Here is a 26996-nt window from a genome sequence, read left to right as displayed (position 1 = left end):
TGGGATAGTTATGATGCAATTTCTGGGACATAATCATGTTGCTTTTGATAGCCAGTTATATCGCAAATTAGTACGTTCCTAACAAGTTTGTGATGCATGCCGAATTTGAAAACGAGTCACTTTACGTAAACTTTCAAATATGTGGAGTGGATCCTCATGCTTGTCGCGTCTCTTCGACAGACTGTCGTCTTGTATGAGTCAGAACCGCTTAATCGGGGGTGGCGGGGGGAGGATCATTGTTTTTGTATTTATACATTATAATGAGCCCAATTTTTCGTCGAGATGATGTTATAATCATCGCCGTGAACGGACGTTTGAACAAGGGCGTGACCAAGCCACAACGGCAAAAGAATAAGCCAACAGCAAACAAACGCAATGGCGTGGCATCTAATTTATGCAAATGCAATGCGACTGTAAGATTAAGTTTTACTCATAAAAACATTTCACTTTGGTTTATTATATGTACTGCAACGACTCAACAAACAATCATTAATTGACTAACTCATAATTTGTGAGAATAATTGGGAAATATAAAATAAATTTGACATTTTATTCGAAAAAATGTTAACGTAATTAGATTTCAATTCTGAAGTCTTGAAATTAGCCGGAAGTATTAATCACAGCGGCAAGTAGCGCAAACAAGTAACATAAAGTGGTAGTTTCGTAAGAATGCCGCGCGGCATGCGTGCCGCGCGACGCGCATAAACTTTTACGCAGTGATCAAATTTTATGGGAGTGTGTTAATTAAATCTCGTCCAGTCTCGCGCGCCCGCCTGTCCATGCGGAATAATTCAACGTCATTCGCGAGGGCTTCTGCGCCAATGGTGCGCCGGGATTTTATAGTTTAATAATAGAGCGGCGCACGGGGTAGAGAGTGTTTGCTTATCGCATCCCTGATTTCCAGCCGAAGACACGACGCCGTCGTGCGCGGCTTATGAGGGAAGATGAGTGAGGGAATAAGATAAAAGAAAAAAGTAGCAGTGAAATAAGGTGCAACAAGAAGACGTCGTTGGCGATGGGGTGGACGTCCTACCCCATTCCCCGGACGCGAATAATCGAAGGATAATTTGAGCCGGCGGGTATCTCATCGCGTATTTCGTACGTTCGCTGTATCGTGTTTCATAGTTACGGCTGATAGTTTAGACTTCGGAAGATTTACGATATGACAATATTGAAGAGATACTTTCGAATATCAAATCAACAACATTAAAAGCTTTTTTAAAGGATTCGAGATATTTTTTTACGATAAACACCGATATATCTTTAGAATGGACATAATGCTTCGATTTCGCTCAGATCGCCATTGATTTCGCGTAATACCGTGAAAAGCATGTATTTCATAAGTATGTAGTAAAACATTAAAGTGTATAACTATGTGAGAAACGTGGAGTTTTAGACTACTTCTGGGATTATGGGCTTTTATCCGATCATTTTAGTAGTAGTAAAAAATGTATATATGAGATTACGAGTAGCTTTATGATTAAAATGACGGTATGTGGTGATATGTATATGCATTTGATAATATTCAGTGTAATGCATTATACTCATACTGGCGATAATTCCCTTAATGCACATGCATATTAATATTGACACGCGCATACGACGTTAACACACTTTATACATTATTTACGGCTTATCCGTCTGATTTTTATTGAGTCTGAATTACTTATAATGTGAGACATTTTTACATTAATTTATCAGAGTTATTTTTAACATAATATTCACGATATCCTATTACGTTTTTCCTACATATATTTATTTTATAAATTTTTGTAATTAATGTTATAAGATAAATAATTGAATATAGAAAATAAGAACTTTTATCGATGTTTTAAATGTATAAGCGATATTTATTGTTAAATATCAAAACTGATGAACAGAAAAAAAGACATTGGTCAAACATATTTGGATATTATTAAAGTACATTGTCATATAACTATTATTTTATTAGATTCTTACTTTTTTATTTGAATCCTGAAATAATTTCATTTATTATGTTTTTAGAAAAATTCTACTTTAATAGATTGATGTCAATTATTGTGATTGGATATATATTATTCCATACTATCGATCTAACTAAGTGAACCGACTAAACATGCCAGGCATTGTTCCCAAAGTGTTACTGTAATTGAAAATCCTGGTTAAGCGAGGAAAAGATGGGGGGCAATCCGAGAAAAATAAAAAAGCGCCCTCCCTGAAAGCTTGCCCAGAGCTCCCTATGTAAGTGGTTAAAAGTGCCTTCGTAGACGTAGATACTATGCGGGTACTCGTACGTATGTACAGGCGTACACACAAGGTAGATGGGCGTAATTCAATGTGCTCCAGGCGCGATTTTTATTTCTATTCGCTCGTAATAAACGATTATCGTAATAACAGTGATTACGCGGTCGGTTCACCTGCGCGACTTTGAAGTCAGAGCACACGGGCATGCATGCCGTAGTACGAAGATTAACCCCTTAACTGATTATCCTCGCCCGATTTTTTTGATAAGAAACCATCGGCCCCGTTTCCTATACGCGAGGTAAACAGGCCTGAACAATTTAGGTGATCTTTTTTATGGCTACTTTTATTCGCATGTCTTTGGATATTTCAGTGAGCAAAAAATTTATTTTATTCAGAAAATTTCTGGCTTTTTATATAAATTAATATTATCATCTATTATAAAATAAATTATTTTATTTCTTAGAAATTGTATGACTTTCAGCGTGCAAAGAGCGTGGATTTTTTGTTCGATTCATTGAATAGTGGTTTATTTGTCAATTTTATTCACACTTTTTCGATTTAGATTGCCGATATTATTCGCACATCTTCTTACCGTAACAATGATTGTAGCTTCTTTCAATTTGATTTTTCGTGAGCATCACTTGTGTCATTTTCGCTTTCTGACATCTGCGCATCAAAAGCTTTTAGAGAAATCGACCTGTTATCTATTCATACGAGTTTCTTCCCTTAATTTGCATATTGCTATCAGAATTGTAAACAGAAGGTGTTACGCGGCTTCTTATTAGTGGCCGAGATAAGATTAAATTTTAAACCCCTGTGCCTTTTGATCAAGCATTCGCAATTATTTAAGAAGACAGAAGCATAAAAATAACTTACATGTTAAATCAATTATGTTTTCATATTGCAATTGAAAAGTAATTCATTAAAAAAAATACAATTATTTAGTGCTGACACTATGAATATTCACCAGTTTAAATTTGTTAAGTATTATTTTTATTTTTTTGCTATTGTATATTAAATCTATTTTAAATACATATATTAAAAAACAAAGTAATCATTTACTGTAGAATTTATTAACTTCAGACAGCTCAAATACAATATAATTTACTGCAAATCTTATCTCTTTTGAAGAAAAATTTCACAATTGTGATAATTGAGTCACGCGTATATGAAACAAACTTAAAAATAACTTCCCAACTTCGTATTACAATCCTTTCGTGCCGGGTAGCGATTGTTTATGGTCACTTTAGATGATTACATCGATCCTGCGTATAATCCACCCAAGTTTCTCTTCCGCGCTCATAATCTCGATTCTGAAATAAAGCCATTAATAGATGAGATCACGCATCGTAGATCGATCGGATTGCTTTATGGTTATCGACCTTTGATTACGGTTATTATAATGGGAAGACTTCGTGCCTCCTTTTGATTCACGCGGCTACGGGGCTACTCGGAAATCGTGGTTTCAGAATATCAAAGACTCGATAGCACGACAATATATTTATCTTGAATTTCTTTTCCAAGTGTTTTTTCATAAGTATGTGGCAATGCTCTTCAAGGAAGTGATAGAAATGACGCATATTATATTGCAAAGTAATTTTTGAGATCTATAATCTCTGTAAAACATAATTCAATTTTTTTTAGAGTAGTCAGTTATATATATATTCGATATTTATGATTTGTAAAATCCGTTAACTACATTTTAATTACCAAGTGTTTAATTTATCTGATAAGTATAAAGAATTCAAGGAACGTGCCGTGCTAGTCGTCTTGAAAAATACCACACAAAGCGACGTATTCTACTTGTTAATTCCATTAAATCCAACTTCGTTTTCGACTACGCGTTCTACGTTAATGTTTACACTGTCACGCTAGGGCCGATCTTATTGTATAGAGGCAAAGTATCGTAAAAAAGAAAGTTGTCGCGCGCCGGTGCCTTTGGAAAGGATTTAAAAGGGGTGGCCCCGTTCCACGGTAATGTCCCTTACTGAGGGAAGTTCGAATACCTTGCGCGTCCCACAAACGCCACACAGGTCGAATCTCGAAATCAGATATTGTTCGGCCCTCGACTTCCCTTGCTACCTATGATGGATGAAACCAATCGGTCAAGTGAATGACCGGATAACATTGGGTCGTGCGCCAAGTTGCCATGCCCGCGGGTGGCGTGAGAATTTCCGTGGCTTTTGAAATCTAAATTATATCTCGTTATGTCGTCTCTGATTTATTGAGATTTTCAGACTAAATTAATAACGAACCATTTTGGAAGGGTGTATATATTTTGTTATGAATAAATACAGCGTAAATAGCATTAAATATGCAATTGTGTATTTTCGCAGATGTACTTGTATTCTTAAAATATTGTATTTAAGTTGCTTAAAATACAAATATTAAATTTAATGCCAAGCATCGAAATGTACACACAATTAAATGCAAGATTCCATCGGAAAATTCTTTCATTTACATGCAATTTACATACTTTCGTTCTTACACGACTTTCTTTCTAATACGAAATCCTTCCGCCGATCTCTGAGAATCTATAAAAATGTCTCGCGTCGGATAAGATCGGTTTTTCGGATCTTAAAATCTAGGAAAATGTCGTCCGGGCGACTTCTAACGCAGTTCAATTCAGCATTCCGGGATAAGTATAGAATTTCCCAGGATAAAAGAACCGGAGCTGTCTCCGAAGTGGAGAGGCAAGAGTGACCGGCACGATCACTTCGGAAAAAACAATTCCCGTGCCAACCCCTTCGTCGTGATTAATGTATGCAAAGATAGCGCGTTTCGGGATAGAGCTCACGTATTAGTTTCAGAAAGAGACGAGCTGAAGACGAGAGAGATGGAATGGACGAGCGAGAAGGACGAAGGGAGGAGAAAATAAAATGCTCACACCCGACTGTCTCATTATAAATGCCCCTGTGTGTCTATTGTCGAGGCACGCTAGGTGTGCTCGGAGACTTGTAAACCCTTTCGAGGGTTTGTAGGGAGACGGGCCCGTAAACCGTAGGGCGTCTCTCCCTCACGACGTGCGTCGGGCCCGATTTTTCGTGCCAGACGATAGATGCGGTTCGCTGATAGGGATCGTGTACGCCGATTTCTCGGATCGACGCTTGTAAGTCTACGCGTACTCGCACGATTCAGCTTTGATTGAGCTCGGGATTAAATAATCGCGATTTAATATATAATATGTGCAAAAAAATATCTCAATTTTGCATTTTGATAGTCTTGCATTTTTTTTTTTTTTTTTTTTTTTTACATAGTTTTTTAGTGTTGCGTTGTTTTTTTGAGAAACCGCGCATGTTATAAATTTCTAAATACAGTTTTAGTGTTTGGAAGATAATTTTACATTCAAAAATATTCTGAATTGAATTATTTGTCGCGACAATAATTGCGTGCATTTCAAAACTGAATCTTTTTTAAAAACTTTATTGTGACTTTCGAAGAGGGTCGATGCGGATCACATTCGAAGCCAAACACGATCTCAGTTCAACGGTCCGCGCCGAGAGATTGATTAATTGAAGGTTACGGGATTCAGAGCGTTAAGTGGTTCACCGAAATCTTCCTTCGGGCTCTTGATGTCGGGAGTACGGGAGAGGAGAGCCGCGTGCGTGAAATCAAAGTCGGTCTTGGGCGGAGGACAAAGAAAAAAAGGCGGAGAAGAATGCGACCGCGGCCAGTTACCGCTCTTTCGTGTCAAAACACGACGCTAATGCATCATTAAAGGAACGCGCCCTTAGCGTGTCGGCGTAGCGCCAGTCCGTGGAGACACCCTATAATCGATCGGCTTACGTTTCCTCGCTTCGGCTTATGTATACACGCTATACCCTCCGGATTTAAGGCTTTTTGAACGAGTCGTGATTTAAAATTTATTAGAACGATTCATTAGGGAAGTTGCTCTTGTAAGATTTATTGAAAGCCTCGCTAAAGATAGTTTCCCGAGTGACGACGCCGATTCAATGTTTGTTACATTATTGCATAAAGCAAGCAAAAAGTACGAAAAACAAAATGTTGATGATAATGAGAAATAGTGTGACAACGTGGGGAATCGGGATTGTTATCGCGTAATTCTTTCGAGCATTGATAAATGATGCTCAAACGATAGGCATTTATTTAAATTATCATGACATGTGCTGCTACCAATCTGTAAGGGCAATAGTCACTCTACGGCAATGAATCATGATGTCTAATTTTTGAACTTACAATCATGTATCTTCATCGATCAAGTTGATTTAATGAAGCGCCGGTCCGTTTAATAATTATAGCTATCTCGCATTCGATGATTATAGTTCTATATTCATAATCGCAGTTGTAAACAAGTCAACACAAGTACGTAAATATCAAATCGTGGCCTTAATGACACATTATTTTCCATAATAAATTGTTCAAACAAATAAACATTGTATTATATATGAAATAATACTTTTATGAAGACGAGAATTTTAAGCATGCGAGATAAGCGGCATAATTATTGATGTATCGCTGTATTATAATTTCGAAAAGTCAATGCACGAAATAACCGAGAACAACGCAACAAGCACCATCGAAGAACAAAGTTTTAAGATAAATTCACGCGTGGGTTAAGATATTAAATAAGTGAGATGGGCGCACACCTCGTGGAGGCAGGGCTAACAGTCAGGGGATTAAATGACAAATTGATGCGCCGTTAAATTGGCGGGCGAGGCAATGCAGGTAGATGCATTCGGAGATACACACTCGTAATTTCTAGGTACACCCGGGCCGCCGCTCGAACGGGCCTCGCCGAATTTGCGTTGCCGCGGGCCGTGATCGTTATACGTCGCAGTTTCTAAATTAGGCTCAACTCGCGCTGATTGGACACCGGCGCGCGGAGAACAAGAGCGTCCTCAGCGTCTGATCTCTCGCGGATGGATCGATCGGCGATTTATCGCGACCCGATCGACGCTTATTAAAGTCAAGTGCGTCCGAGATCATGTTCGTAACATGCAGCCGCGCCGATTTGCATGTCGCTAGCCACCCACCTTATTTGAAACACTTGCAACGCTTGCTCTCCGAGCTGCTAATTTATGATCTATCGTTTCATATACATGTAATATTTAACAAGTTATTTTTTACATTTATTTAATGGTACATTTATTTAACAATATATTTATTAGAGGATTTACTGTGCTATTGTTAAATTAATTTTTTTTATTTTTATGATTTTTATCCGATTTATGTTGAGAAATAAAAATTATCAATAATTCTATTAGTCCTATGATTAATTATAATTTTTTAAAGCGAATGGAATATAGTGCATGAATAGAAGTAGTTTTTTTACATATTATTATAAAATATGGAAATTTGGCTACTGTAGCGTGTTTATGCAAATTAAGTGGATCAAGGTTAATTATTCGTCAACACTTTAATTTTCCTTGATTATTTGCTTGAAGGAGACTTTATCGTCGTTCAATCAGCGATTATTGAAAAGTGCGTATGTCGAAAATTACTCCCCTATATGTTGTTAAATTACGTGCTAAAGTGCGTGAGATTTTTACAAGTAGAAAAATATCCGGTGTAACAGGTTTTTATTTAAATTAATATTCTTGCAATATACAAGCGGAAGGTAATACGAATGTTTATCACCAATTTATCGTATAAATTAATTAATAATTAAGATAAACAATGTTGTAAAAAATATAATTTTACATTCAAATAAGATTTTTGATAAAATATTTAATAAAATTGCTATTACTTTCATTGTTATGCATTTAGTTTTGTTTAAAATTTGACTTCTTTGATTTATCTTAATCGTTTATTATGCAAAAATTTTAAAGTTTCACACTATCTATAATATCGCGACAATTTTCCACTTTAATGATCAGAAAATAATTACTGGGGCACAGTAGAAAATTTATGATGTTTATTAGCGCCTCTTGAAATTCCAGCGTTAATGATTTTTAACGATGTCATAACGGAACGCTGGATTTTCTATCAGCAATCTAGAAACGCAGTTCTCTTCCGTAATTTCTTTTTTTATATCAGGGTATCGGCTGTCCGCAGAAAATTACGACGTAACGTTTGTGTCGGCACTTTTGCTTCTCGAGGAGTTGCTAAGAATAGCGACCGCGGAACGAGATCATCCCATTCAATTCATAAGCGTGTTAAACCAATGGAAACCGCATTAGACTGGGTGTAATGACATCTGGTCGAGAAACGATGACGACGATGCACCGGCTTGGCAAACTGCAGCCGGTTCTATCATCGCGACGCTCTTACGATCGCTCATCACCCGATTAATTTTAATTATGGCTAGCTAAACATTTTTTTGCACAAAGTTTCTAATATTTTTAAAAGAAAATATAAAATACTTTGAAGGATCTTATGTGGTTAAATTCAAATATTTGTTATTTATTTCACAATAATAAGCAAATAAATGTTAGATTTCTTTATATAATATTTTACAATATTTGTATAAAAAAGAAGAGTTTGTTTCTTTGATGTGGGAAATAAGAATAATCTATAATTTAATATGGGTGGTCTTATTGTTAGTACGCTTTCAGTTTGCAGATGGTCGGTCAATTGCTCAATCACATAAATTAACATTACATGAATTAACGCATAAATTAATCAACTGTCGCTTTTCGTTAGCCTTTAGTACTTTAACGCATTCGGCGAATTCATCGTGATTATCCTTTATTTTAACACGCGAAAACAAGAAGCGCAAAAAGCTCTATCGCGTCTAATGATCGTCAAATGATTTTTTCTCGCAGCAAGTGATTCTGAATCACGAGGAACAAATTAATGCGTAACAATAGGACACTTGAGACGTGTATACATTAAATTAGTATTTGGAAAAGTACCAATTGACAAGTTAAAATTAGAAAAAAATGTTTTATTAATTTTGGAATTTTAATTAAAAATTTAGTTCTAGTGTCACATGATCGCGAATAACATCGCGATAATATTGCATTGTTGTATTATTAGTGTATGTGCGCTCATCCACTTGCAAACAGAGTGCATTTTGCGGTAAATAGCACTTAATGTACAAACCAGTACTTCTTGATAGACAAAATGACAACGTTGCCGAGCACATTCTTACGTCCAAACCAGATATTCTTGTATCAGGTGCAATCGGAGGACGTTTCGTGATATTCACGCACACACGCATATGCAAATATATAGTCTCTTATCTAGCGGAATGCAGTAGCTACAGTACCGTGAATTGCACGCTTTTATAGAATGATTGGCTTAATCTCAGATAATTTGGAGCGATATGCATAAAGAAAGCATTTTCCTTACAGGCGAAACGAATCGCGGCTATTCGATAATTTGATTCATTAAAGATCTCACACTGATTGAGTCGTGCTCCAGCCTACACGCGTTCCGCGGCTGCTTGTTCTTCATGTGTTTACACGTTATTTTTCACATATTTCAATCTTTAAAACCGGACTATAGATTTTCTTTAACTTGAAAATAGAGTGCAAAAGTTAGAAATTGAAGCGAGATCTGTGCGCTCTTTATATTATTTTTTTATGAAAAATCATGTTTCCGTTTCTCGGTTGAGGTGATAGTTTTTGAGTAAGGACGGGAAACAGTGGGGGACATACACGGTCTCGGGTATTAGCTAAAGTTATGTGTTTGGGTATGGGACGGTATGTTCCCTGTGACATGATAGGATCGTAAAGTGCCTTGACACTGGTCCGCTTCCTTCGCCACGAAAGATGATATTAAAATGCAAAATTACTATCTCGTGTGAGATCTACCCCCAGTGAGAGTTGCGGCGCTATAGCCCACACGTTAATCTTGTACCTGCTTTAATCTTTCGCCTGAATATGTTTTTACCAGACGAGAAAACCAGCATTGAGATCGCAGATTGCTGTCAACGGAATTTCTTGCAGATAATAATTGGGAGGATTGAGATATTAGAAATTTAAGCAACAGTGAATTTTAGGATGAAGAAAGATTTTTAAACTGAGGATTGCATAAATAATTACTGTAAAAATTACTATATAATTCATTAATTTAAAACATTTTGAAGTTAAATGTTTATGCAAAAAGATTATCATCAAATGACATGCAAAAAGTGCAAATAACAATGTTAAAAATATTCTAAAAGGTAACGATTGATGTATAAACATGCAATCGCAATGCAATTATGAAGTGCTCCAATTAAAACATATTATGCGTATATTTTTTTATAAAAGCAAGATAATGCATATTTCGTGAATCTAGATATCCATAATGGATTTCCATCGTCCGTTGACGTTGATACAATATAGCTCGGCGTATAAAATGCAAACCTGTCGCAATACTTAATGTCGATACTGTGTTTGATAGATTATTTCACGGGTTAAGCTTCTTAGCATGTCCGATCGCGTGCTCGGCTTCTGAGAATATCAATGTCATCGCCAATCCACTAATAAGTTACGTATCTCGTACAAGTAGTAGTCCATGAGTAGACGCTAAAATAATGTTAAGGTAACCAGGTTTTCCTCCTCGACAGCATTTATACAAATTATTTTTTTTTGCATGCAATATAAATAATTTTTTAAATAATAATTTAACTTTCTAGCATTAAAAATTCGGACTAAACTAAGATCGACATGCAAGATTCTAGTCGGTGAAAATTAATTCTTCTTTCAATGAGAAACGTTTTCATTACAGACACATGAGTGTAAATTATCCGCGACGTAAAATTTAGCGCGCACTCGTTTGATTATCAGTTCGCGTAAACTCGCACGGAGGAAACACACACGCGTTGAATGAACCCAGACGGTATATCAGATAATTAGATAACTGTTTAAACAAGCGTAGTGATCCTTACGCTTGGGAATGTGCGAGGTCACTCCTTTCACGGATAGTCCTTCAAGCAGGACTCGGACATTCCCACAGGCTTTGAACCTCGGACTGTGCCGAAACTCGTCGGCGGCTCATTGAGCCGCAGCGCATGTAAATTTATTCCATTGAGGTGTGGTGGCGCGACGCGGCCGACCACGTGTATATCGCACATGGACAGCTCTGTCTTGCCGCTTTCGCGTAAGTTATGTATATACGGCCGGTCGGTCATCCACCACACCGTCTCTCTTGGCCTCCGTAGGATGCTACGGACCACTTTCGCTCTCTCGCGCGCACCGTGGCGGCCTCCGCGAGAGAATAATTTCAATCGAGCTCACGACAGGCCCGAATGGAAGCACGGCGGGGCTTTGCGTGTTCCGCCACGTCTCGGGAAGATTCGAATATTGGACACCCTTTGTTCGCTTCCTTCGGTACTGACTCGCGATGGCACTCGCGCTCGCTCGCATGCTTAGAAAATAACCACACCAGGGTGGTGCACGCGAAGATGAAAAGACCGGCGAATAAAGAGCAACGGTTCTTTATTCACCGCGATCTTGGTGGCGTTGTGGATTATTAAGGAAGCAATTTAGCAATCTGCACGTGGAGCGGTTAACGAGATTGCTGTTGACTTTCGTTTGATGAAACATAGAAGACCGGCAACATTAGATTAGATGATTAGAGATTTTAAGATACTTAACATTCAACAGTCACTTGCAATTATAGTCTTTTACTATGCGCATAAGCTTAGTGTCAGTCAATCAACACAGTTATCAAATATTTGGATAACATGAATATCGATTTTGTGATTACATCTAATCTTCTAATTAATGACTAATTAGCAACTGTTTTTTTTTTTAGAAGTTTTTTTTAGAAATTATATAGCGAAAGAATATTCTCAGACATTTCTCAAATAATATTAATATTTATTTTTATTAAAACTTGTCTTCGCAAGACATGTACATGTAGAAGAGAATTTTTTATTTATTACAATAGCTTCACTATTTCTTAAATCAGAGTTCCCATTAAAATTGCCATGATAATCGATGCTAGTTACCATTATAATATCCAGTTGCTGACATGTAGTAATTATCACAATCAAGATACTCGTGCACTAACTCAATCATCTGCGTGTTCACCTGCCTAGACCCGGAAGCAGATAGTATATTTTTATCTCTCTATGCACCTTCTACATCAATTACGATTATATACAAAGTGTTCTAGATATTACGACTTTTTCTTCTGCAAATGTATAAAAGATTTTACAATTAATATATTTCCTATCTAATGCTTTTAAAAAAAGTCTCTATAATCTTATATTAATTTCTGTTTTAATATTATGCTTATAAAAAAAATTAAATGCAAATTTCTCTGATTGTCATTTATCATAAATTTAGAATTTTTATCGATACTAATATATAAAATATCATTTATTCTTTCTATTTTTTATAGTACAAGAATTATTTTAGAACTTGTCAAATTTTTGAAATATGTTAAAGAAATGTGTGTCTTTCTGCGCTTGCATCCCTTGTTCTTCGTAATTCTTACGAATCGGGAGAAGCTATGTGACGTCTAGGACACCCCATATACAAACAGCCTCCGAGGAGAAACATCGTCGATATCACAATCGTGAGCTGTGGAGATGGTGTTAATGCGGACCCCCGTGGTTAACGCGAATCCCGCCGGGGTAATGCTTCGGCGTGGATCCGGTTCAGTGGCTTCTTTGTGCGTAATTCTCGCCATTTGATATCGTTTTTATTAAACTTTGGAGGACAAGGTAGTAATGCGGCGCCCCGCTGCGGTAACGCGCCCACCCTCGTAACTTTTCGTCACGACCTTCATCCAAATTTTTACGAGAACGGCGAATCTGATCAAGGATCTCACTTTGACGATATAAATTGGAGAAGACTAAAAAAATGGCAAAAATAAAAATGTCAGGCAGTATAGTTTCAAAGTTTTACGGGCTTTAAATACTTCTAAAGCTATTGCGTCTTCAAGAAGTAAGGTTTTACAATTTTGTTTGCATCTAATATAGTTCAAGATACTATTTTATTAGCTCGGATGTAGAATTAAAATATTTGAAGTGTTCTAAGCGTTTCTCAGATTTCGCATGTAGATTCTGTTGGACTTTGGTGAGGTGTATCCAAGCGGCGGGGAACTTTTATTTAAGCTGACGATGTGAGGATTTAGCGGACGGGCTCAGGCATCTTACTTTATATATGCACTGTTCGTTTTCACCTCATCTTAGGCACATATCGCGCCTGCGTATCACGCGTGGCAGATAATATCCCGCTACATACCTTGGCACCGAAAACATTAGCCGATAGATTAGTTCTTGTTACTTTTTTTCTTCTCCCCGTAAACGTTCTTCCCGTGCATCGCATACCGCACACAAGACACGGTAGCCAGAGAACTTCCTCGTACTCTTTGCGCTTCTCGCAATAATGTCCGTTGTCGAGTCGGTCGGGAAGACAAGTTTCTTTCTCTATCTCCGTCTCTTTCCCTCTCTGTATCTCAACTTTATACTCCGGGCAACTTTTCTTCGCGATCGATTTTTCTCGACCGCGTCCTCTTGCGTCGGTTATCTCAGGTCACTGCGTACATGTCGCTTCTAGGCGGGAGCGGCTGAGGTCTGTCGGCGACTGTTAGCGAGGCGTAAAATCCGACACCGCAATTCGAAACGCCGTTACGGCGAGATCGATGGCGAATAGCGGCGGCAGACAGCGCGACGTGTAGGCGACGAAAAAGTAAAAAATGAGGATTTGTAATGCCGGATTTTTATGCGCTGTCCTCGCACCGGAAGCGGCGCGTCGCCACACGGATTAGTTGATGAAATTCGAGATGCCGAGGGATCCTCAGATACATGTCTCTCCGCGTGTGTAGATCCAGTGGCTCGATACAAGGAATTTATTGGTATTGCTTGGGAAACTGAAGAAACATCGCGCGACTCGTTTTGGATTAAACAAGCTTACTAATAGGATAGAGCCGACTACGATGGCACGTGTGTAATGTGGTATCCGCTACGTCGAAATCATGTTGCTCTTATCTTTATATAGCTAGAAGAAGAGCTTTTTAGCGAAGAATTTTGCTCGTAATTTCTTTATAAAAATCAGTCTTTTCTGGATACTAGTAAAAAATTATTTAACACGTCGTCACTACTATATTTTAAAAATCCATCTACTCGTTGCAGCAGTTTCCACCTTATAATCATTAGAATATATTTGCACTAAAAGTAGAATGTATTACAAAAATTGCAATAATTTATTGAAAACCAAAGTTGATAAAAGATTGCATACCAGAACTGGTAAGAGCAGTTGGAAATGCTCACGGTAAAAGATAGACTTTAAATATAGAAGGTGTATTTAAGCGCTTCTTCAAGAAACGTTAACAAGAAATGACAGAAATGTTTTAGGAAATAATAATACTTATATACGAATCAAATAAAAGACAGTAATAGCGGTTAATATACGTAGATTGATAATTATAGCGGGGTAAGAGTAAAAAGAAATAATAATAATGACAGTCATAACGTCATAATGTCGATGCTAACAGCGAAGGTAAAGAGTAAAAAGCAATACCACTAAAAAATAATGAAGATATCGGAATTTGAAAAATTGAAAGGACGACCACTGCTGTAAATACCGTAGCAAGAAAAGAAGAAATAGTTCTAGGCATGTGTCCATGGCATGATGTACTATCGTGACTATAATCGACAGAAAAAGAGGTAATGAAGGTGATTAAACTTTGCTTACTAAGCGGTTATTTTGCCAGTGAGAAAAACATCGCAAATTACGTTGTGTAATAACGGTTCAATAGGAGGAACATATCAAAGCGTCATTATTAACCGTTGATGAAAGTTGGAAGATTCGTAATTAATAAAGAGTTAATAAATTGCAATAAGCGTCGATAACGTAATGCGCGGGGCAAAAAGCACTCGACGGAAACGAATTAGTTGACTTTATATTCAAGAAATTATCAGCGAAACATGTAACTGTAATAAGCGTTAAAGGATAGAGAGACTAACTTTAAAATAAGTATTTCCAATCTTCTCGCGACAAATGCAATTGACAGGATCAACTTGTAAATGGGATACTAATCGTGTAATGCAGGCGCGTGTAAATGCTCTGGCCTGCAAACACACTTGAGTATTCATCGTCGTTGGAATTCGCGTAGATGCTTATCGGGTCGCTCTTGCATTTCGCCACTGCGTGTGCCGATCTTGTGGGTATATAAATATATATACACTAAGTACACGTGGACATAGATGAGTCCGGCAAGTATATAAATATCTCTGTAATATCTATATATAATACGATCTTCGGGTTCGTCGTGTTTACATGCGCAGCGATTTTTAGTTACCCGTGTTCTTGAATTCGCGGATAATCAGATAACGATAACTTGAGAGTAATCAGATAACGAAATCTTTCTTAATACGAACTGTCAAGTTCATTTATGACTCATCCAAATCCAGTTCAACGAGTTCTAGATGCACGATTAAGAGTAAAAGAGACACTTCTCGTGGCAGTGTTAATGTATCGACAAATTTCGCTGTCGCTTTGATGCCGATTGCAAATATATTGCCATTTTATGAATTGTGGATATATTTTGTGTGTCTCAAAAATTAGAAATTAATAATATAACAATATAGTCCATGTAATAAAATAATATAGTCTATAAAAATTTAGTTACTGGTGTGGACATATTTTAATTAATGTATTTTTAAATTATATTTTTTTTATAGAAGACATTTATGTTTTTTTTATAATTTAGGATGGGGGTAATATTTCGTAAGACTTTATGTCAAATTTAATTTAATTACTTGTCTTTCACTTTAGTGATCTTTTACTGTGGGCTACCTGAAGTTACGAGACGCTCGTAAAGTTGCGTGGCCTATTTTCGGCGTGGTCGCCCGTGCCACTATTAAGTCCCTTTAATGCATGTAACCGCATACTCGAGAGTCACATAAATCAAGACCAATAAAATAAAACGATTACACGATAATACAGTGTACGACGCAGATTTATCTCGTTAATTATACTAGAAAATATTTAAATTAAAAACATGTTTTACCTTTGTCTTGATAACATGAATGACAATTCTTTCTTTTAATGTTCATTGATTAATTAATAATTAAACGTGAGGACATGAGATCCTGTTGAAATTGCATACAACATCTTGTGCACCTTGATGTTGCATAACTCTTTAGAATTAGTCGGAAACTGTTACATGAGAACAATTGTTCAATTGTAAATATTTGCGGCGCAAAAAGCACTTAATAGCAGATAATTTTGATTTTCCGATAGAATCAGCATGACATTTTGATAATGAGGTATTGAGGTCAGAATATTGTAATGTAGAAAAATATGATTTTCTGGAATCTAATGATATGAACATAGATATACATATCAGTTTTTCGTAGATTATTCAAATGGAAATCTTAATATATTTGTATAAATTAAAATACAAATGTTTTTAAACTATTTTTGAAGTAATTTTGTTTTAAAGTTTATAGTTATTTCCTTTCCTTTTTAGATGGACTATACATAATTTTAAAATTTATATGTGCACATTATATGTTAATAATTATTTATCATTTATCACACATTATTTGGTGTAGAATATTGGTTCTTAATTGATTTTATAAATTATAAGAATAAGCATTGAAGTTACATTATAAGATATCATTATTTATCTACTGCAGCAACATACATATATTCATCATTATTTCATATAAACTTTTATAAGATTTTAATTTCTGAAATATCGATTTTGTATCGATACTTTCATAAATAAGACGTTCCATATACATTTTTTTGTTTGTTAATAGGCTATACATAATTTTATCTCAAATATTTGCATGCTTGATGCTTCCATAATTAAATACTTTTCATTAAACATCGATTTCTGGAATATTGATTATGCATCGATGTTTCCGTAAATATATAAAGTAGATTATTTATGTGTAGCATACACACATACGCAACATTTTTTTATATCAATTTTTTTGAGTAGATTACACTGATAATCTCACCCTGAAGTGGTCGCGTGCATTCTCCCTTTCTTATCTTCGAAGCATGCCGCCACGCCGGTCATCATAACGCTTCTCGTGACTGTTCTCTCCGTGTGTCGCGATGATTTCCTAGCACGCTGCAGTGTCGTCGAGTGTAAGTGTGTTACCGCCATCGTATTTTGTGCAAATTGCACGTACGCCAAGTTCTGCACAGGAATAAGAATCACTGTTTCGATGCGTACAATGATATTTCGTCTTCTTATCTTAGATATTTGTGATATACATAACTTAAAGAACAGCCATGATTTCGATATCTGCGAATGTAAAAACTGTCTTCTGTAAAATCTAACATTGTTTTGGAATCTGTAGACGTTTGAGATAAGCAAAATGGCAAGTGCAGCTATATATTTATACTTATTTATTAACTATAAATTTTAAAAGGCTACAAGTTTTATTTATGAAGAAAAATGCACCGCCAGTGAGACTTGAGCACTTACAAAACAGCATCAATCTCGCGTGCGTTAGTATTATGTACACAGTTCTTCATTTTCTTGTACGATGGTCGCACATGCTATATTGACTGGCTACAGAGCGCGGATCGTGTCCCATTGGCCATTAGCTGCACCTCACAAGTAAGATAGTCAACTAGCGGCTGTCCGTCACGTGCGGACATCACTAAGATGGTTATTAATCGTTCGACTAGTGTTGTACTTGTAACGTTTATATGTGCGACCGATAATGGCTCTCTTTACTCTATCGGGATTGAGCAGGTGGATCGCGTCTTATGAAGTGTTCATTCGTATCGCCGACCGATGATCGAGTTTTTACGTGGACTGTTAAGAGACAGGCTTGTCGCAATGTTCACGCGAGCCGCATCGTGATCGTTGTCATGCAATTTCACGATCGCGAATGTAATGCCTGTCTGACCAGACGTCGTGAATACACTATAATTTAACCCTTCTGGCACGGAGATTATTTATTAAGAGAAAAACTTTGAATTTATTAAATTTAAAAATTTTTCTACGTTAATACGAAGGAACCTCGGGAGCTTTTTCAAAATTTCTGGAGAAACTAATTTTGATACGTAAGATATTTTCTTACAGAAATTCTTTTGATAGAGAATAGTATAATAAACAGATATAAAATGTGATTTTTATTAATAATTAGCGGAAAGTTTACGATATTTGATGCAACATTTACACTTTTTTTTCTATTTTTTTTATTCTACATTTTTGCCGTTAGTTGCTGTGAGAAATGAACAGTTGAGTAAAAAGTCGCATTCTTTTATGAAAATAGTTTTTAGATCAAAGGTGCTAGTTTTATTGCCCATGCATCTTGCATGTATTTTATTTTTCCAGCGGCGTTAATTGCCTGTTTTATGCATATCTGACGTAAAATTGAAAAATTTTATGTGTATGTAATAATTTATCGTACTCATAAAATCTTACTTGCCTGATCAAAGATTGCTTGTTAGGTGCAATTTTGTTAAGGAAGTTTCAAAACAATCTTACAAAATATCTATAATTATAAATATGGCAAATACTGATTACATAATGAATAAGCAATAAGACAGATACAGATTTTTATAGTTAAGTTCTTTTTGAAATTCTAAAATTTCTGTAAAAATAGAAAACCACCATTCAGGCAATATTGCAATATCGCGCCAAGTGCGTTTTGCTTCTGAACACATTTAATCTCAATGTGCCATCAACATGCAATGCCCCGCATGCCGGTAGATCACCCTTTGCCCTTCGTCTTCTTATGAGTGTCATGAGTTATGAGCTACGGCCGCAGTGATCGTCTTTAACAACTGGGTAAGCGCGAAACGAGCGTAAGAAAGTCACATTCTTCTGGCGAGTATTAATCTTCCTAGATTAAGCGTATGCCCAGCGTGGCATGCTTAAGCGACGTGCTTAAGGCGAATTTGCGCGATTTGTTTTTGGCGAATAAGCTAAAGTAGTAGATACAAAGCAGTGTGAAAGATTGGCTATAAATTAAAAAAATTAAAATCTGAAATTAACAAAAGAAATTAAAAATATTTGTTGAAAAAATAAATATCTATAAATATGTTAATTTTCTATGGAAAATTACTGGAAAAGTAACTGAGACAGATATCAGTGCGGCCGTTCAGCGTGTTAATCGTCAAGATTGCATCGCGTAGATTCGCCTTTAAAGCGAAGATACGAGGAAGACTCGCGCGAGCGAAAGGAGTGCGTGTCGCCGCAGCGGCACAGTTCAACTGCGAAGGTCGGTCAATGGCCAATGACGGCTAATGACGACGAGACTTGCTGTGGATGAAATGAACGAAGGAGAGAAAGGGCGACGTAATGCACGGGACGGTACCAGAATATCATTACGTTCAATTGCTAACTAGCGATGTCATCCAGTTGTGGCCAGATGGTGCATGTCAATGCACGTGCGCCTGTCGTCGCGCGAAAAAGAAGAAAGGGATGATAGAAGGAGAGGAAGAGCGGTGGGTGATGCCTGCCACGGCCTCTCGAGAAGCGGTAACGAGATTATTTCGTGAGTTACACGGCCCACGACGACAAATTTCGGCTCTCGGGGCGCGGCTAATCTGATTATGGAAATGAGACATTTCATGCCTTTCGCGAATCGCGCCTACAAGGATTTAACGCGCTCGTCTTGACGATCTTTCCGTCAAAAACGGGGGAAGTGTCTGCATTTAGATAGGGAATTTCATCTCTTTACCTTTGGTGTGCGTCTGAGCATACCGTTACGTTTATTCTTTGATCTTTGCTACTTATTCAATGATTATTCATTAAATGTATACGCATAAAGAAATGTCTTTTGTTTTACAATTATTTTAATTATAACTACTTATTCTACTGTGTATATATATTTAAAAAAAATAGTATCTGGATGTAAATATCTTTAATATTTTCGAATTTATGCCTGTCAAAACTAATATACGACGTGATCTATTTAGTGAGATTGTTGGGAGACAGAATTTCCTTCTTTGTGAAAGGAACAGGATCGACTACATTCTTCACAGAACGTGTCGCGCTGTAACAAGATTACATATCTTTGCCTTTGAAGGTTTCCTCGTAACTAACGGATTAATGTTCCTCAGTTAAGAAGCGACAAATCTGATTATGATAATAAGATACACATCTTGAATTTTGCAAATAATATGACGATATAAAGTGCCGACGTCTTAAAATAGACACAAAAACGCAATTTTGATTCTCGCATTGATAATGCAATGCTTTAACAGCTGACTGTGAAGTAAATCGACATATCGCCTCTTGTATCTAAAAATATAATTAATAGTGTTCAGTTTTAATAGATATTTTATTGATTTTTAATTGACATTTAATTTATATTCCAAATATCTTTATCTGCAACAATATTATTTTTTTTTTTGCTAAATATGCTTTTAAAATTACATTACACATGTTTTATCTTTTTATGAATTTTATTTTGTTCAAATAATATTTTACTGCAATTTCTGATCGCAATATACGCAATCGTCGAAGGAAATTAATAGCTGCAACTTTCACGCTCTAAGATTTTACGAAGTATTAGATTGCGAATCCAGTTTTTGTAATAGGTGCAAGCGAATGTGTCAGTTTCACGCGTCTACAGAAAATTATGAAGAAATTTATGACAATTTCTGTATAATGTTCTCGTTTTGGATAAAGACAAAATAATGCTGCGTGTAGTTAAAATTTATGCGTTAAACTGGAAGAAATTCCGTAATCTTGATCTAACAATAAGATAGAAGATTTTCTCGACGGTATGTCATTGTGGGCAACATTAACTTTCGCTGGGTCCAACGAGATGTTGCAGTGCAAATGATTGATAATTGTTGTGCACATAGAGACGACACAAGTGTATACACAAAAAATAGATGGGATTTATTAGCTAAACCTACTTCGGTCATGAGATTTCGCTCAACTTTATCATGCATTCTGAAATATAAATTTTTAAAAGTAAATTTTTTTAAATTTATTGTGAGAAAAAAATCTATTTGGATCTGAATTTGGCAAATTAAGAGACAAATTAGCGTAATAAAACTTGCAGCTAATTTGAAGATTTACGAAAAAAATATTTGCTAGCCGTTTGAAGTTATCAGTGACCGTGCCGAGCACAGATAAGAAAACAATGGGACAGATAAAGTTATGGTATATACACCATGTGCTTTCTTATCTATGAGTCAATAGCCCTTTCTTGTGCAATATTATTTTTCTTGTATACACAGTCATCAGCAACATATGATTGTCATATAAGATTACCAAGTGTATATAAGATTACTAAGTAGCATATTTCGCTGCTGAATTTGTCACGTGCTGTCATGAAGTTTTCAGTGGCGCTAATTTGTTTATACTAGGCCTGTTTCTTTTCAGTATAATATATCTTATTTCAGTATAATATATCTTTCGTATCTTTTGCATTTCGATTAGACAAACCGGTTTAGACAGATGTCACTCAAGACAAAATATTTGAGAAGAAAATATATTTTTCCTCAATCACGGATTTTGTGATAAATTAAAGTTTATTTATTTTTAGTGATAATCTTATCTTTATTCTAATATATTTTTATCTTTTATTTAATTAAATTTAATGTTAAAAGCATTGTTTCTTGATAAAAATTATGAAAATGTTTAAGATATTAGTAATGAAAGGATGTAAGGTATTGAAAGCAGAAAAGATGATGAGAGTTAACGAACTTTGAAACAATAAAACACTCTGTGAGCGGTGTCCACTGAAAAAAGTGTTTGCCTTAAATGATGACTTTCGTGATAGCAATTCAGCGCCATATAATTAGCAAGTAAAACACGATTCGGATGTTGATTGAGCAAACGCAGAGTAAGTCGATCAGTCGCGAGCAAATAGCTCGCAGACATGAAACAGGATACTAAGTAAGCATATCCTTGGAGAAAGTGAAGAAGCAACAAGGTATTTGCTCTTTTGCGAGGTAGTCTCGAGTGAATGGTCCTTTCATAACAGAGAAGAATGAATAAAGCAACTATTGCATCTAACTTCAAATTTACACATACTGCAATGTAATCCTTTGACGTATTACGAAAAAAGCATCGAAACAAATCATAAATATGTTAATTAGCAAATATTTGTACACGTGAACGTGAACGAGAATGCTACTAATATAAGCAGCATTCACAAACATGAATTCACAGTTAATAATCATAATGAAATTGGATAGAAGATCATGACTAGTCAAGACAGGTAACATCTTATAATAATTTTTGATGTTAATTTAGCTGTCTTAAGTTTACATTTAGTTTAAATTTCGTAAAAATCGAGATGCGTTTATTTTTTTTAGTTTTTTGATTTGACACTTAAGCGAATAAGATTTTAAGTAAATTTTTGTTATTAAAAAACAATTTTTTTTATTTTACATACGCAATTCATAAATCAATACGTATAACATGTCGAGAAACGCGTTGAAAATACCGCAACATAACCAATGGAAAGCGGTCAGCCGCAAATTTCTATATTCTCGCGTGACATAAGCCGTTTCTTATGCACCGGAAGCGTCCTCATACATTTTGCTAAAAATTTGCATGCCATTTAATTACGAGCATTTATCAAATTGTCCCTAGGAGCGCGTCGCCCTGATTTCTGATTCTCATTCACGATAATGTCAGTCATAAATTTCAATCGTGCGCGCTGTTTGACTTGACGCGAGAGAATTTCTAATTTCGGAATGCTGCGACTAACATCGGGAAATAAATGAAATCAATCAACTCAGCGCGCGACATGAATGCAAGTGCAAATTATAGCAGCGCCAACAGGATGAGATTTATCGTCTTCTAATGCGAGGCACTACGCAATAGATAATTTTCGTGCAATTTGACTAATGACAAATTGCTGAAGGGATGAGAAAATTGAAAGGTCACACTAGATTTATTTTCTACAAGAAATAAAACTAGTTGTATATTAATATATACTTGAGATATTTTTAAAGAATCTCTTGCAATTAATTTTCTAAAAAGTATTTTTAAAATATAATTTCTGATATTACAAAAATTAATATAATAATATCAAAATATTTCTATTGAAAAATTGAAAATTAATAATTATATTTTTGAACATTCAATGGTACACTTTAATAACATTTAAGGATCTCTAGTCATTGCATGGTAAGAATTCTAGTAAATATGTACGGTGCATTTTTCGAATTTCTGTAAATTACGCAATAGCAATGGGGGTGGCCGAAGAGCGTAAAATCTATTGCAAAATGATCCTGCGGTTTCGACTGTCAGTCGACGTGAGGTGAGTTATGTTGCAACAGAAGTGCTACCTTAAGCTGGATACACAACGAAATGCTTATTCCATTTCTTATTACCGTGTCTTTAATCGTTATCTGGGATTCCGGTGTTAGTCCAAGGCAAAAATTTTACACCCATCGTAAATGTCCACAGTCTCTTTCTCTCAAATAATTCTTTACTTATACTTTAAAAAGTACGACGGCTCTCATCCGATTAGTCCTATTCCATGATTTTCATATAAACGCGGTGTCTCGATCGTAGAAACTAATATCAAAATCAACCAATAAACTGGTAATAAAATTCATCTTTCAATAATATCAGTGATAAAGAATAATGCACTGTTGTATCTGTGGATAATTTTTCTTATGCGTTTCTTTTTATTCTTACATTAAAAAGCACACGTATAATTAAATAATGTTTAAAGAAATTAATAAGTAATGTATAATATTTTTAATTGTGAATTTTATTTAACAATATGATTTTCTGCAAAGATAAAAATGGTAACTTTTATTGCTTTTAAAATAATTAATTCAAATGTTGTTAAATAACTCAATTGCAATAGCTGTGATCGTATCTTTATCTCGTATCGAAGCTTGTTCGCTTTGGCGGTATCGTTTGGCTTACCCAATGGGTGTAAATTACATGATGATCATATCGCAATATCGTACCACGATTCTCATTCAGGATAGTAATGTTTGAAATAAAAGGCGCACGTGACACGTTAGCTAACCACGAAGTCATAAAGAGCAAAAAAGATCACTCTTTGCGCATAATTACAGCAACAACATTCAACGCATAATTTTCACTGTTGCCGTATTATTGAAAAGTTGCAAGTTTCAATTACGTTGATATAAATGGTACTGCATGCAGGTTTCTAATAATGCAGAAAATTAGAGTTATTATAACTCGCACAATCTGCAATGACATCGTTTTAAGTTGCTTCTTCTTTTCTCTTCAGAATTTTGCTTTTTAGTATTTCAGAAAATTTATTAATTTCTGTTTTTGTTAGTTAATATTATAAATAAGAAACTTATAAACGCCAACACAAGGTTGAAATCAATTAATTTTAATGTTGGAAATTTTTTTCATAAAATCTAGAAGTTAAAAAATTTAGAAAGTATTATTTAAACATAATAATTGAATATTTAAACATTTTGTTAATAATCAAACATTTAAGTATGTTTTCTCTCTAAATCTTGTTGGCATTTTAATTTTCTGAGCTAAAATTTATTATTATTTTAACTGTTGCAAGCAGCATAATTATTAATTTTATTGACTATTTGTAATTTTTTAGAAATTTAATTGCATGTATTTTATATATTGTGCAACTGTGAGGCAGGAAGTAATGCTTGACTTGTTTATTCCGTTCATTCAGTAGCGCTGCGGAGACTTATTAGCTACAGTTTTATGCTGCATAATGTTCTACTTGTTACTGCAATGTCGAATAAAAGTGGCATATAAGAGCCGCGGAATTTCAAAGGCGCTGCGCTAAGATAGCCTTGATTACAAAAGCGTTAAACGATTTTTTGCTACAATATAAATGAGGTAGACGCGATTCCACGAAATTCTGTAAAACGTCGATCAACATAACTGACATCATATTCACGTGAAAGCCTGCATAGCTGATCCACGTTATTTATAAGAATACTGAATTCTTTGCCGAAGAAAACATTAAAGATGCTTCTGTTGCACGAATATCATGAGCAACAATATTTGAATCTTTTCCGACAATTTTAATATGTCGTAAATTTTCAGTAAATTTGTTTTATTCAAAAAATTAGTTTATATATTACATAAACATTTTGCAATATTCTATTGCCGAATAAACTTTTATATTTTATATTTAAATAAGTGCAACATAAGCAAGTAAAAGTCTGAAAATATAAATTTAGGAATATGTTTTTTATTACTTCAATGTTTTGTTTCTTTACAAAATCTGCAATTTTTGAAAAAAATCTAAAGGTGGAGTGTAGCCATGACCCACTTGGTTCCGTGGGGGGAACTTAAAGACTTAGCGCATGAAATCACGGTTTGCGGTTTGCCGCGCTTTAAAGCGCTACGAATCCCGTAAGGGTTAATAAAATCGCGCGCGCGCGCGGTTGTTGGAAGGTGTTGCGGACAGTCGGACGTAATTACGAGGCGCGATGAGACAGTCGGACGGACGTGAAATCATTCTTCTTGATCTCGCCCGTGGGGGAGGCAACAGGCCATCCATCATCGTAGCGCGAGCTTCCCATCTGCCGATAGACGTTCCGGGGCTTATGCGGCGCGAACAGAAACGCCGGGGATCGAGATTCCTGTCGAGATCTATCCGTCTGGGAGGATGGGCAGACGCGCATCGGAGTGTTCTTAAGTGGCTCTTGACCTCGCACTTCTATCATTCTACATGGGCGCGTACGCTTTAACCGCGGGAGCGTTAAAGCCTTTATTAGCGATAACGTCACCCGTCGGAACTCCGAGTCTATGAGAAGCAGAGACGCTTCTTGTTCGTCACTGACGGCCCGAAAAGCGGATCGTAAGCGGTAGCGAGTGGAGTGGAACGTGTCAAGACAATTTCATGGAAATATATCGTGTAACGTGTGGTATAACATTCTTTTCCGATGTTGTGATTGTCTGGGAAATAAACTGATGGGAAACTTTCATATGAGAAGTCGAGAAGTTAGCAGAAGTTATCTGATTACGTTATTAGATTAACAATCTTCACTTGTTAAATATTCGCAGATATTTTTCGTCACTAGTTTTTTTGCACAGTTTTTAAACCCTTCAAAAAATTGAAAGAATGAGTTACTTAAAACAATCTTAAAAATTATCACTATATTACGAAAATTAACATGAATATATAATAACAATAATTTGATAGCACAATTTCAGAAGGAAATTGTAATGTCGTGCTCGAGTATTACGAATAGACAATTAGTACTTAAATCTATTATATAACATGATATATTATCTCGTTCTCTTAACTGAGTTATATAAATTAGTAACACAATAAAGATAATAGATCTATGTTTATTATACTTAAATGATACACTATCTTGCAGCATAACCGCATTCATTTCATGCTAATTGCACCATGATTTTATCAAGCCGATTATCAAATCCGATTATCTCAAACGTCGCGATACTTTGTTTGCAATTTAAGTTCACATTTATCAGAATGCTAAATTGATCGTTGATCCTTTATTAACTCTTTAACTTCTGAATGATGCGTTGTAGGAATCAGTGTCAAGTAATTGTTACATTAATTACAGTAAACACAGTGTTTTGTATTCGTAAACACATAGCGTGAATTATAAGTGTCACTCGACGATTGCGCGGTTTAAACGCCAGCCTGATAATTAAGATTTAGATTGATAAAGTTCCACTATCGTAGATAAGACTCGGTCGTTAATTAATATTCCAACAAGACAGTCAAGGGAGATTGCTATATATGCATCGGTTATTCACACTCGCATTTGTAATCTACCGGATATGTGCGTGTCGGGTAATATCGAGCGACACTAGCAGAGATACATCTGTTACTACACATTAACGCATTGACATGTGCATATAAAATGTACGAACAAATGCATGTGTGTAAACGAAACCAGTAGTCGTGTTATGCGCGAAATGACGTTACGTCTCTAAAAATTCAAGCTAATCGTTTAACAGGTTTTGTTATTGATGACGTATTATAGATGGATATTAGTAGAATATATGCTTTAAATAACAAAATAAGCTTA

At 35.7% G+C, this 26996-nt stretch overlaps 1 long non-coding RNA gene across 1 annotated transcript in view; it reads left to right on the top strand.

Annotated features, from left to right (window-relative positions):
- Positions 1-26996, top strand: part of LOC105674357 (uncharacterized) — a 290795-nt gene that overhangs the window by 15043 nt on the left and 248756 nt on the right. The gene's annotated exons all lie outside the window — the stretch shown is intronic.

Source organism: Linepithema humile, chromosome 1 (genome assembly GCF_040581485.1).
Source record: "Linepithema humile isolate Giens D197 chromosome 1, Lhum_UNIL_v1.0, whole genome shotgun sequence".
Taxonomy (NCBI): Eukaryota; Metazoa; Arthropoda; class Insecta; order Hymenoptera; family Formicidae; genus Linepithema; species Linepithema humile.
The sequence above is the reverse complement of the archived record's forward strand: the minus strand, read 5'-3'. Positions and strand labels throughout refer to the sequence as shown.